The following is a 12,441-nucleotide window of genomic DNA, read 5'->3' on the forward strand; positions in this document are numbered from 1 at the left end:
TGTTTGGAATCCTCTCTGCTCTAGAGACTTCCTTTGGTTGGGTCATTTATAAGCTCTTCAGGAGGGAGAACTTAGTAAGCATCCTATGTCTCCCTACTTCTGATTTATTCCCTATATTATTTGGTCACTTCTGTTCTCTAAGTGATACTAGTGTGGCAAAAATTCAATCACATGTCACTGTTATCTGGAAATAAAATAGCTGTGTTTTTCTCAATACACAAGTCTCTGAATTGTATCCTGCCGGCCTATCCTTCCAGGCTGGTTCCTAGATAGCCCCACCCCCCATATATACACACAAAGCCTTTGAATTCCAGCAACATGGGTTTCTTTCAATTATTCAAACATACTGACTCTTGCTGATCCCTCTCTTGGACTGTCTAGCTTCCTTCTGTGGACCTCACAAATTCCCAGTAAGTTCTTTAGTTAGAGGTCAGGTGGCTGCCTCTGAAAAGTCTCCATTCAAACCCAACTAAGATCCATCTTTCATTCCTACACTTTCTATATATACACCTTGTACACATTTCCATTACTGCATTCTCCATCCTGCATTATATCTAATGCCTCTCCCAACCTAGAAAACCATTGACGTCACCAGGACACATTCCTTTATCCTTTGGTTAACCCGGAGATTGCCACATGGGAGGCCTGAGTGGACTAATGTTCAGAGCACCTTCTCAGTGTGCACTGGAACTTTGACAGAACCTTAAAAGGAGGGAAAACAACATGAAACTCAAAATTACTGCCTTTTTTTTCCAAGTCAGGTATGGTCTATATGAATAATTTTGTCGTCTGCCAGAAGATTTTAACATTTTAGGCTTAAATTCCATTTCCTATTTTAGACCATACCCCAGTGCATAAGTTGTCAGATCTGTTTAGTAAAGGCTGGTGTTTCTTAAGCATTCCATGAAGATTTTAGTTCAAATAAAATGCAAGGCCTAAGGGAAAATTAAATCAGAGCCCCAAGTTCCGTTAGCATTTAAACGTCAATGTCTGATCTCGGAGCTGTTTCCTGCCTAAGTCGTGGCTTCATGATCCTGAGCTCTGCTGAGCCACAGCATTTCACCATTCCTGGACTAACTGATCCTCCTTCTCCTGCGGCCTGTGGCCTGTGGCTTTTTGTGTCTGTTTGGGGCTGTCCTCTTGTCATTAGAAACACTGTCCTTAGTGTATCGACTCTTTCCCTGATGATTTTCCTTGTTAATATTTCTCCAGGAGCACCATGGGTATGTAGTTTATATGTCTCAGCTTGGAGGACATTTAGGATTGGAAAAATCAGAGATGCTATTTTCTAGACAAAAATAAATGTGTTGGGATCTTTCCTACACCATCCTAGAGGAGTGATCACTGCCCTCTTAGCTCCCATGCCTGCACTGCGTGGTATGAGACAGGAGATCTGGTGTGCACAGGGAGCACCACCCATTAGCTGAATGGACTATCTCTCTCCCACATGTAGGCACAGCCTTCATAAAAGTCCAGTGTACCCTTTACCAGACTCTAAACAATTACCAGTCTTTATTTGGAATTTAATGAAACAGCTATTGATCCATTTTTGCTAATTACAAAGCTAGAAGTAGAAATAATCTTTTCTACTCTTCCAGCCCCACCCTATTCCTCCTAGCCACACCTTCAGATGGATTCAAAAGTTGAGGCTGAGGGGTGCTGAAGACTCCACTCTTGAGACAAAACCTGGGACAAATGCAGGCATTCTGATCAATTCACCATACAATTAGCTTTCCTTTGTTATTTGGCCTGCCAGCTCACCCCATGCTTTGTGCGTGCGTGCGTGCGTGCGTGCGTGCGTGCGTGCATGCGTGCGTGCGTGCGTGTGTGTGTGTGTGTGTGTGTGTATTAGAAACAAAGATAACTAGGCAAAGACCTGATGGCTCCAAACCAATCTGTTTTATTAGGGGACTAAATGAAACACCAGGGTATATTCTCTTGGCAGCAAGGATAATTTATCCCCACCATTGAAATAGTCTTCCTGTATCAGAGGGCTTTCTCATACATGTTATTTCATCTCAACTTCAGATATTACAATGAAATAGGTAGGTGAGGTGTCCCCTTCACGGTATCAAAGAAGAGCATACCCACAGGGATTTGTCCAAGCAGAATGGTACTTTTTCTGTGGCTCTGTATCAAAAATAGCAGCAGCAAATACTTAAAACAGTGGAGAAGAGCCAAGATTGAAATCCAGTCACTTTGGCTGGGAAGACTGAGCTCTCAACCTCTACATTATCCCAGCTCCACCAAGGCAGCCAGCGCCCTAGACCCACAGTGCAAGCAGCTATGTGGACAAACCATCCAGTTACATCCACATGGAAGCTGTAGTCTTAGAGTCACAGCAACCCCCTTTGTTAGTGCTCCTCTCTCTCTCTCTCTCTCTCTCTCTCTCTCTCTCTCTCTCTCTCTCTCTCTCTCTCTCTCTGTGTGTGTGTGTGTGTGTGTATTTGTCTCCAAGGGATAGGACTTGCCCTTCTCCAACCTGCTTTTGTTTTCACTGCATCACACATAGAGGCCAGGAATCACAAAAAATGTTGAGAACAAGGAGAATTAACAAACTGTCATGTGTACAGGTTGAAGGTTCATGCTTGTGAAAGGGTGGATTTCCCAGCCCACCTTCCAGAACTCAGGAGCAGAGTCAGGTGATTGCTAAAGCCCTAGATGTTGCACCCGGTTCCTAGGGTTCAAGTCTAAATTAATGACTTCAGACCACTTACAATGATGTCATGTCTTATACCCTTCCCAGAAAGGCCGAGGTAACAATAGGACTGATTCACAAGGTAGCTGTGTAAACAAAACAAACTTAGATATGGCATACTAGAACGGAGCCTGACCACAGTAGTTGCTCAGCAGACATTTATTGCTGGTCTCACACTATGAAACTCGGCCTTGCGTCCTTGTTCTAGGATGGTTCTATAGCTTCTACAGATAGAACTGGGAAATTTATAAAGAGCAGCCATTTATTCTCGCACAGTTCTGGAATCTGGGAAGCTGGATTGAGGCACAGATCTGGTATCTGAGTATGGTCCTCAGGCAATGTCCTCACATGACAGAAAGCAGAAAGGTAAGAGAGGATCAGTGTTTTTCTTCTGATGCTAGAAGAGAGTGAACCATGTATGGACTATTCGCACGGCCTTTCTAGTATCAAAAACAATCCGGTCAAGAGAGCAGAGTCATGACCTAACCTCCCAACACTGTAGCACCCACACAACAAATGAATTTAGGGAGCACATTCAGACTATGGCACATAGATGAGTCTGGACACATAGTAGGTGCTCCCTTCTGTTATAAATGGCTTAAATTCCTGGAAGGACATATTCTTTGGAACAGATAAGTCTTACGTGGATCACTTTAGTATTGAACTAATACTTGTACAGTTTGGAGGAGCCAGTCGGCATCTTTCTTTTTAGCCCTTGTTCAGAAGCTCTCCATTCTTCCCACTTACTGCTTTCCAAATTAACAGATAGAGCTATTGCCACTGGCAAAGCATTTACCCACCTTGACTATTTCATCATTTACTAAATAACACCTGTTGATGCAGGCTGTGTTTTGTCTAAGATATTTCTCCTCTCTTTTTGGTCACAATAATAAGTCCTATTTCTGGGTTTTAATCCTTCTACTCTCAAGTCTCCAGAGGTTCTAAATTGCACAAGGACAGAGATGTTCATGGCTCTCCCTCTGCTTAGCAAAACACTTGGTACAAGAAGTACTTTATAACCATTTGTCAAGAAAAAAAAACAACAACGCATGCTGTGGAAATGCAAGAACACAGAGAAGTACCTTCCCGCTCCCTAATTAATGAGAACCCAATTAAGAGATGACTGAAAATAATCAGAATTCTGGTTGCCTTGTACTTTGTTTTATTTTTATTATTTTAATTTAAATTAGAAACAAGCTTGTTTTACATGTCAATCCCAGTTCCCTCTCCCTCCCCTTCTCCCCTACTCCCCCCAAACCCCTATCCCATTTCCCTTCTGCTCCCCAGGGAGGGTGAGGCCTTCCATGAGGGATCTTCAAAGTCTGTCATATCCTTTGGAGCAGGGTCCAGGCCCTCCCCTGTGTGTCTAGGCTAAGAGAGTATCCCTCTATGTGAAGTGGTCTCCCAAAGTCCATTCTTTAAAGGTAAAAACACTGAAACTGTGGGTGTACTTTAGTACTGTTGTTAAATTTCTAGGCCATTATCTAGAGTGAGAATGCCCATCTCAGCACAGGCTTTGGACAGTGATACAGCAGAAAGTCAGACTCCTAAGAAGAGCAGCTTAGAAGTCAGCTTCTTGGCTCCTCCCACTCGGCACCACCTTGGCATGCAGGGTAGGATGCCCTTTCTACTGCCTACCACTCTTTCCTGGACACCAGTATGGCATCTCCTACATTCATACCTTTGTTCAAGTTTTCAGAGAAACATCCCCTGACAACTCTGAAGAAACTTTCACTTTCCCTGGACATCACTCTTTATTTCTTTTTCCTATTTTACTTCTATGAAAACTTTTTAAGCAGACATATTTGTGTATAATTGATTAATAAGAGACTTCCCATCACAGAGATAGGGAGATGTGTCAGTTGGTAAAGTGTTTGCTACACAATCAAGCAGAACTCACATCAAAACCCAAGCATAGTGCAGTTCAGCTGTGGTGCCAGCAGAGGACAGAAAGATGGAGGGATCCTGGGCCTTGCTAGCTACTAGGTCTAGCCAATCAGTGAGCTCTGAGTTCAGTGCAAGATCATGTCTCAAAAATTACAGGGACAGGGGTGACTGAGGAAGACACTGGGCATCAACCTCTGCCCACTGAATGCACCCACACATATATGTGCACAAGAGATAGCACATGTTTTAACGTGTACACTTTGATGCTAGACAAATGACTCTATCTATGAAATCATTCCCACAAACAGGAACATGAGCCAGTACATCACCCCCGAAAGTTCCTTCATGCTGGATTCTAATCCCCCCATCCTCCTCCTCCTACTACTCCCAGGTAACCGTCAACCTTATGTTTTTATTTATTATGCCATAATAGAAAAGTTTGCACTATCTAGAACTTTCATAAATGCAATCGCACAGAATGTGCTTTTTAGGTGAGGCATCTGTATTTTATTTGCTCTGCAGAATTATTTTGATAGGCATGTGCTGTTTCAGATGCTCATTGTTGAAAAATACCCAATGTATAGATATACCACAGTTTGTTCATTCATCTGTTGATGGACATTTCAAGCTGCTTTTAGTTGCTGGGGAGGACAAAGAAAACTGCTGTGAATTCTTGGTTATGGATGTCTGCCTGGCATGTGCTTTCATTTATCTGGGTAGAATCCAGCAGTATGGAATGGCCATGCATTAGAAACTGTCAAACTGTTTTCGTTAGTGGTTGTACCATTTTACATATTACCAGCAGTGTTTAAGAATCCCACTCAGTCACTGTCACAATCAACCTATCCCATTGTCAACACTTGATGTTTTCAAGCTTTTTAGTTTAGGCATTCCAACCAGTGCAATCCCATTGTAGATTTCATTTGCATTCTCCTGGTGATTAATAGTCTTTTCACATGCTTATTTATCATCTCTCTATCATCTCCCATGAAGCCCCTATTCAACTCCTGTATCCATTTAGCATTTCTACTTGTTACCTCCGAGTTTTGAGAATTCAACTATACACATGTATCTGATATAAATAAAACATATATGTCTTATTTGCTATCAGATATGACTTACACCTATTCACATACTTTTTATAGTACATTTTGAAGGGCAGGACTTAGAGTTTCTGCTGAAGTTTGATTTTCAAATTCCCTTAAAGAACTTGGTTTCTTTAGATCCTTTGCATTTTACACACAAGTCAGTCTCTAAACCAAATGGCACCTGCTGGGGTTTTGATTAGGATTCCATTGAATCCCTATAGGCATTTGGGACAAATAAGTGTGTTAATAATGTTGAATGCTACAATCCTAAACATAATTTATTCAGGAACTATGTGATATATCTAAGCCATGTTTTATAACTTTAAGCATACAGCTCCGTCACATATTTTGATGTATTTACTCCTTAGAAGTTTATAGTACCTGGTGTTTTTGTATTTAGTGCTGATTTTTATTTAAACTTTTAATTGTTTGTGGTTAGTTATAAAGAAACACAGTTGTTTTTTTTTTTTTAAATTGATCCAGTATCCCAATCTTGTTAAACTTTGCTTATTCTGGTAAACTTTATATAAGCCTCATAAAACTTTACAAGTAGAAAATTGTGTTATATATCAACAGAAACATTTTTATTTTTTCCTTTCTAATCGGGGTATGTTTTATTTTATTTTGTTTTCATGAACCTCCAAAGGTGTTGATTATACTGTATTACCTTGATATAATGTTAGAGAGTGTTTGCCAAGATTTGGCTATGAATTTTGCATCTATGTCCAATGGACATTGATGTACACAGTGTTGTCTTCTGATAGGGTCTCTGTCTGACTGTGGTGTCGGGTTAGTGTTGGCCTAACGTCATTTTTCTGAAGTGTTTGTGTAGAATTGGCATTATTTCTCATATATTTGGTAGAATTCACTTCTGAAGCCATCAAATCCTGGGTTTTCTTTGTAGAAAGGTTTTTAACTAGAAATACAATAAGTTTAATACAAAGAGAACTCTTCAGTTATGGAGTTTTCCATAAGTGAGCTTTGGTAGTTCATCTTCCAATAAATTTGTCTATTTCCTCAGAGTTACTGGATTTACTGACATGAAGCTATTCAATTTTCCTGATTGTTTCACAGGACAACTTTTGGTTTCAGCGATTTTTCTCTACTGATTTTTTTTGTCTTTGTATTTCATTTATTTTCTTGGTGATCTTTATTTTCTGGGTTTTGCTCACTTTGGACTCTGCTTCTTTCTTCCTGTTCATATTTCTTAAGGGGATGCAGCATTCATGGACCTGAAACTCTTCATTTCTAATGGAGACCCTGGTACTATATATTTCCCTGAAAGTGCATCTTTAGCTGTAGCTCACAGAGTTTGTTTGATACATTGTTTTTGTATTTACTCAGTTAAAACATTTTCTGAAAATGTAAGAAAATACTCTTTACCAAAGATACAAAGAAAGGAAAGCAGAGACCTTGAGATAAGGAAGGCCATTATTATATTTACTATAATGAATATAGTAAATTCAAGCACAATGAATGATTTATTAAATAGGAGAAAAACACCATCAGGACATGTTAGTACTTGACTAGGACACAATTATCTTGACAATTACCAGCAAACTGAAAGAACTGGTTCAAAATAAGTTGGATAGGTAAATGAAAAGCATCCAGGGATAGCATTTGGTTGGAGGAAAAGGAGGAAAAAGGTAGACTGTTACAAAGTTCTAATGTCACCAGAGTTGGAAGGACATAGAGTGACTTAATGTCAGAGTTTGCTAATGCTGTCATTACTCTGAGAAAAAATGGATGGAATATTAAACAAATTGATTTATCTATGCCATGAAATAATATTCAGTAATCAAAAGAGATATGCTATTGATACAGAACAATTTGTGTGGATTTCAAAGGACATACCCTGAGTGATAAAAGCCAACTCCCAAAGGATATGTGTGCTGTACATGTCACTCATGTGTCATTCTTAAGTCACAACATGATAGGCACAGAGAACTATTAGTACTTTCCAGAGGATGTGGAATCTAAGGAGAGAGATGGCTGTGACCATAAAAGGGTATGTGAGATTCTTGCTTGTGCACTGGTGGTCACATGGTTTCTCATGTGATAAGATGGAGTGGGAATAAAACACAGAAATGTGTGCACATGAAATTGGTGAAATCTGAACAAAGTCAATGGATTTTGTCAATGTCACTTACCTAACTGTATTATTTCATAATCATTTTAAGCTAGAGGTGGATGGTTAGAGTGTTACAGAATTTCCCCTTATTGCTTATATCTACATGTGACCCTCCAGTTATATGAAAAAGTTAAAGAAAATAAACAAATGATTCTAGAGATATCAGGCAAAAAAAAGTGAATAAACTGTGGTATATCCACATTGTGGACTACTATGCAGTCATAATATTTATGCATATATATATGTATGTATGCATAATTACATCTATTTGAATGTGCCTGTGTGAGGGTTATGTTGCATGGGAGTTTGGGGCTTTCAGAGTGCAGATGTGGGAGCCCCTGAAACTGGAGTTATAGACAGCTTTGAGTTGTCCAACGTAGGTATCAAGAACCAAACTTGGGTCCCCTACAAGAGCGACACTGTATTCTTAACCACTGAGCCATCTCTCTAGCCCCATGCAGTTATTTTTAAAGTTAAAAAAATACCTGATGAATACTAAATTAAGACTAATTAATTTCTTCGACAAAATTTGCATTGGATCAGAAAAATAAAGCTCATGGAAGCAAGTGTGATATGGTTTCTTTTTTGTAAAACAATGCCATAATTCCCCCACACATTTGTGAATATCTGAATATATATCCTTTTGTGTATTAATATATGTATATGCTATTTAACAATGAGGAATGTGTGAATTCGCATCCTAGCTTGTTAATATGAATATCTTTGTAAGAACAATGGATGGTACAGGCTGAAAAAAGGGACCAGGAGAGGGATAACCAAGAAAAATAAAGATGAAAAATAAGCACCAAAATAGCAATATATATGATATATAGTGCACATATATGATACATTAAATAATCAATGTGTATTTATATACAACTGTGTGTTCAATTTTTGTGAACTTAAAATTTTAATTATATTTTACATTTTATTATTATATAGCCATAAAACTGTTGAGTCATAATTTATCTAGTATTCAGTTCACCCATTTAAAATGTGCAATGCCATGATTTTTAGCTTAGTCACAGAATTTGACAGCCATTTCTAGAAGCAGCTATAAAACATTTCATCTCTTCCATAAGGACTCCCAGGTCCATTAATAGTGAGTCTACATGTCCCCCTTAAGTCCCCTTTGCAGTCATAGGCAGCCCCTAGCTTACTTTCTGACTCTGCAAGCTCATCTGTCTCGCCTGCTCCGTATGAACAGGATCATACGATAACTGGGTGTTCTCACAGCCTCCCTTCACCCAGCATGGTGTTTCCAAGTTTCATCCATGTTGTAGCATGCTACCTCACTTCATTTCTTTTTATTGCCAAGTAATGTTCCACTACATGGGTGAACCACATTGTGTTTATCGATTCATAGATGGCACCTGGTCAGGCACTGTCCTTTGCCCCATCTCTGTTGATTCTGTACCTCACCTGCCATCACCAGTTGATATGTACATATTAAGCTCCATTAATCACCAGGTGTTCATGCTTTTGTTTTGTCCAATTCTCTGAGGTATAAATGGCTCCACAGTCTGGTTCAACTAAATTTGAGCAGGAGAAATTTTTTTTTTTAACCAGGCTTTGAAGTTCCTTCTGATGACAGCAGGGCTCCTGTTACTTCCCTTTCCCTGGTTCTCTGAAACTGGAGTATCATTTGCCTTTTTGCCTGAATAAAGTGCACTAGTCTCCCTTGGTAGTTTAACCCCAGCATCTTCTTTTTCTTTATTTCTTTTTTCACCCTCCCCCGCTTTAATGCAGTCTTTCCTATGTACTCCAGGCTGGCTAGGGATTCAAGATCCTCCTGCCTTTGTCTCTGGAGTGCTAGGATTAAAGGTATACACCACTGTGCTTGGCTTTCTATTGGTTTTAATAATGTCCCTACCCTCATCTTCTATTTCAGATAAATTCACCCCTTAGGGAAAGCTCTAGAACTTTAAAATCCTAGGAATGACCCTCTCCTTAGACAAAAGCTTTGAGCTGTCCTTATGAGCAGTGGGCTGTGGCATTGATTTTTGGTCTCCTCTGCTTACATTTCTGAGCATGGAACTGTATCCTGTAAGTGTATGGAGCCCAAGAGGTCTACCCAAACCAGGACAGAGTTTATGCCATGAAGCCATGAATGAGAACAGTGTGGATAAAGAAAGCCCCTGACTTCTCTGCTATACTCACTGGGAATTTAGCCTCTGCAGACTTAGAGGAGACTGGAAAGACTGGCCTACCCCTTCTCATGAGATATCCTATCTGTGGACTGTGAGCTAAGGAAAGGAGCCATTCTCCTGAGAGTGCTTGTACAGAATGTGTCTGTGGGGAGGATTCTGGTAGGAAGGAATGTGGGAGCCAGCCATCACCAACCAGCCACAGAACCCTACTGATCACACCAGTTTAGAAATCTTTTAAGTAATTATCTCATCTGGTATGTGGTCTTAGGATGCTTTGGAGAATCTTCCAGTGGAAGGGGGGGGTATTGGAATTTGTTTGCTTTTGTTTTGTTGTCACCCTAATTTTTGAGCAATTATGCTTGTCTCTGGGAGTGAAGCTCCTGGAATTTTGTTTTCAGCAGACTGTGCCAAAGGAAAGTCTCTGGTCCCATCACATAAGGGATCCCATCACATAAGATAAGGAACTTCAGTTTCCTTATCACAAATGACAAAAATTCTCACACAAGTCAGGACCCAGTGGCCCTGAGGCCACTCCCTCTTCTCCCTTTTTGCATCTCACTTTGAGAAATTACAGAGGTCCTAGCTGAATAAAGGTGCCTGCCCAGTAATGTGTTGTAAGAATTTAAAACTGCAGGAATGTATTTTAAGTAAAATGAAGAATATATTTAGAGACTATAAAAATGTGGTCTTCAGGCCTAAATCAGGATTCTTTAGAAGTTTGACTCATGAGAAAAACGAAATCAGAACCAGCATGACTCAGGATCTCCCCCTCTCCGTCCCTCCTTTTCCTATCTTACCCTCTCCTACTTACTTCCACCCTCCATTTTGCTAACCTATGAGAATTATTAAACAGAAATCAAAGAGTTGAATAATTAAGATCATGGGATTCAGGAAGTCTATATTAAAATGTTAAAATGCATAAGAACCAATAATCTCTTTGAGCTGTTCTTATATACCAGTCTAAGTCATGGAATGATTTTCCCTTTTTATTTATTAAGAAACCAAAAGCTATTTCTAGAGTCATTCATTCACTCTTTTATTTATTCATTTAATGAGCATGACTTAATACCTAGTAACCGAAGGGTAGTTTGCTAGGCACTTGGTCACTGGTTTGGATTTTAAAACATGAGAGAGGATTTCAAGAGCGAGCTAATCAGCATATGCCTTGCCAAACAAAAATACATCCTTGTTATTTTTATTCAAATTTTACAGAGCTTATTTACCTTCTCATAAAACGACCAGAAAGAGCACTATGAATGGGATCCCAACAAACTCTAAGTTAGACTGACTTTTGACTTCCCCTGGTAACAGCTTTAGATCTGATCATTCATAAGTAGTATCTTGTTTTCATCATCTCATGCAGGTCATCTTCTAAAGTTGGTGCATGCAATTCTAGTACCTCTTTGATATTCTTAAAAGATCTAGAAGCAAAAAGAGATAAATTATAAACAACTACAATATAATTCACCCCAGGCATGCTTATTCAAGGAGAGAATGCAGTTCCTGAAAAAAATCCCAACCTGAAAATTCTATTTAAAACCTAAAATACCTTGTTTTGTTTGAGAGTTTCATACATGCATATATTGCCTTTGAATAAAATCCACCCACCTTTCCCTCCCCTCTGCCCCCAACCCCCATCACTATTCCTTCCCAAGTTCATGTGCCTTTTATTTATTTATTTATTTATTTATTTATTTAGATTTTTGGGGACAGGGTTTCTCTGTGTAGCTTTGGAGCCTATCCTAGCACTTGCTCTGGAGACCAGGCTGGCCTCGAACTCACAGAGATCCACCTGCCTCTGCCTCCCAAGTGCTGGGATTAAAGGCGTGCACCACCAACACCCAGTGTGCTTTTTATTTTTAACCAGCTTTTTAAACCCTGCTTTGCTGGGGCATGGATAGCCTCTCAGGGACTCCATCCTTGAAGGTAACTGATTCTTCCTCACCTAGGAGCTATTAGTTGCCAAAAGCTCTACAGCAAATGGCAGAACTTCATGGACCCTCCCCGTCCGTGCTAGAATTTTGGTGGATTGCTCTTATGCAGGTCTTGTGCACTAGTCATAGCCACTGTGAGTTCATGTGCACAGTGGGCCTGCCATGTCAGGAAAACAATTTTGCTATGGGTATCCACTATCTCTGGCTCTTTCATTTTTGTTTTTCCCATCTTTGCTGAGCCAAAATAACCCTTTTTATAAAGAGATCAGATACTTAGAGTAGGGTTTAAAGAAATTAATTACCCAATAAAACAAAATGATGCAATTAAAATTTGAATCTGATAATAGGATAACATTTTGTAGTTTGGACTATGAGATTGTATCATATTGATTACTAAATGCAAACTGAATGCAAACTGTGTGCAGTATTAGAAAAGCATGTTTCCTGCTTTTAAGAAACAAGTCTTAGACATAACTAATGATCATGTACGTTAGAAAATATTTGTTATAATAGAAGATAATGATGCCATTTAAGAGGGACAAGAAAGAGATTT

The 12,441-nt window shown here is 39.5% G+C and overlaps 1 protein-coding gene across 3 annotated transcripts in view; it reads left to right on the forward strand.

The window, feature by feature from the left end:
* Anks1b (ankyrin repeat and sterile alpha motif domain containing 1B) overlaps positions 1 to 12,441 on the forward strand; it is a 1,028,376-nt gene that overhangs the window by 619,064 nt on the left and 396,871 nt on the right. The gene's annotated exons all lie outside the window — the stretch shown is intronic.

This window comes from Cricetulus griseus (assembly GCF_003668045.3).
Source record: "Cricetulus griseus strain 17A/GY chromosome 1 unlocalized genomic scaffold, alternate assembly CriGri-PICRH-1.0 chr1_0, whole genome shotgun sequence".
In the NCBI taxonomy this organism is placed as follows: Eukaryota; Metazoa; Chordata; class Mammalia; order Rodentia; family Cricetidae; genus Cricetulus; species Cricetulus griseus.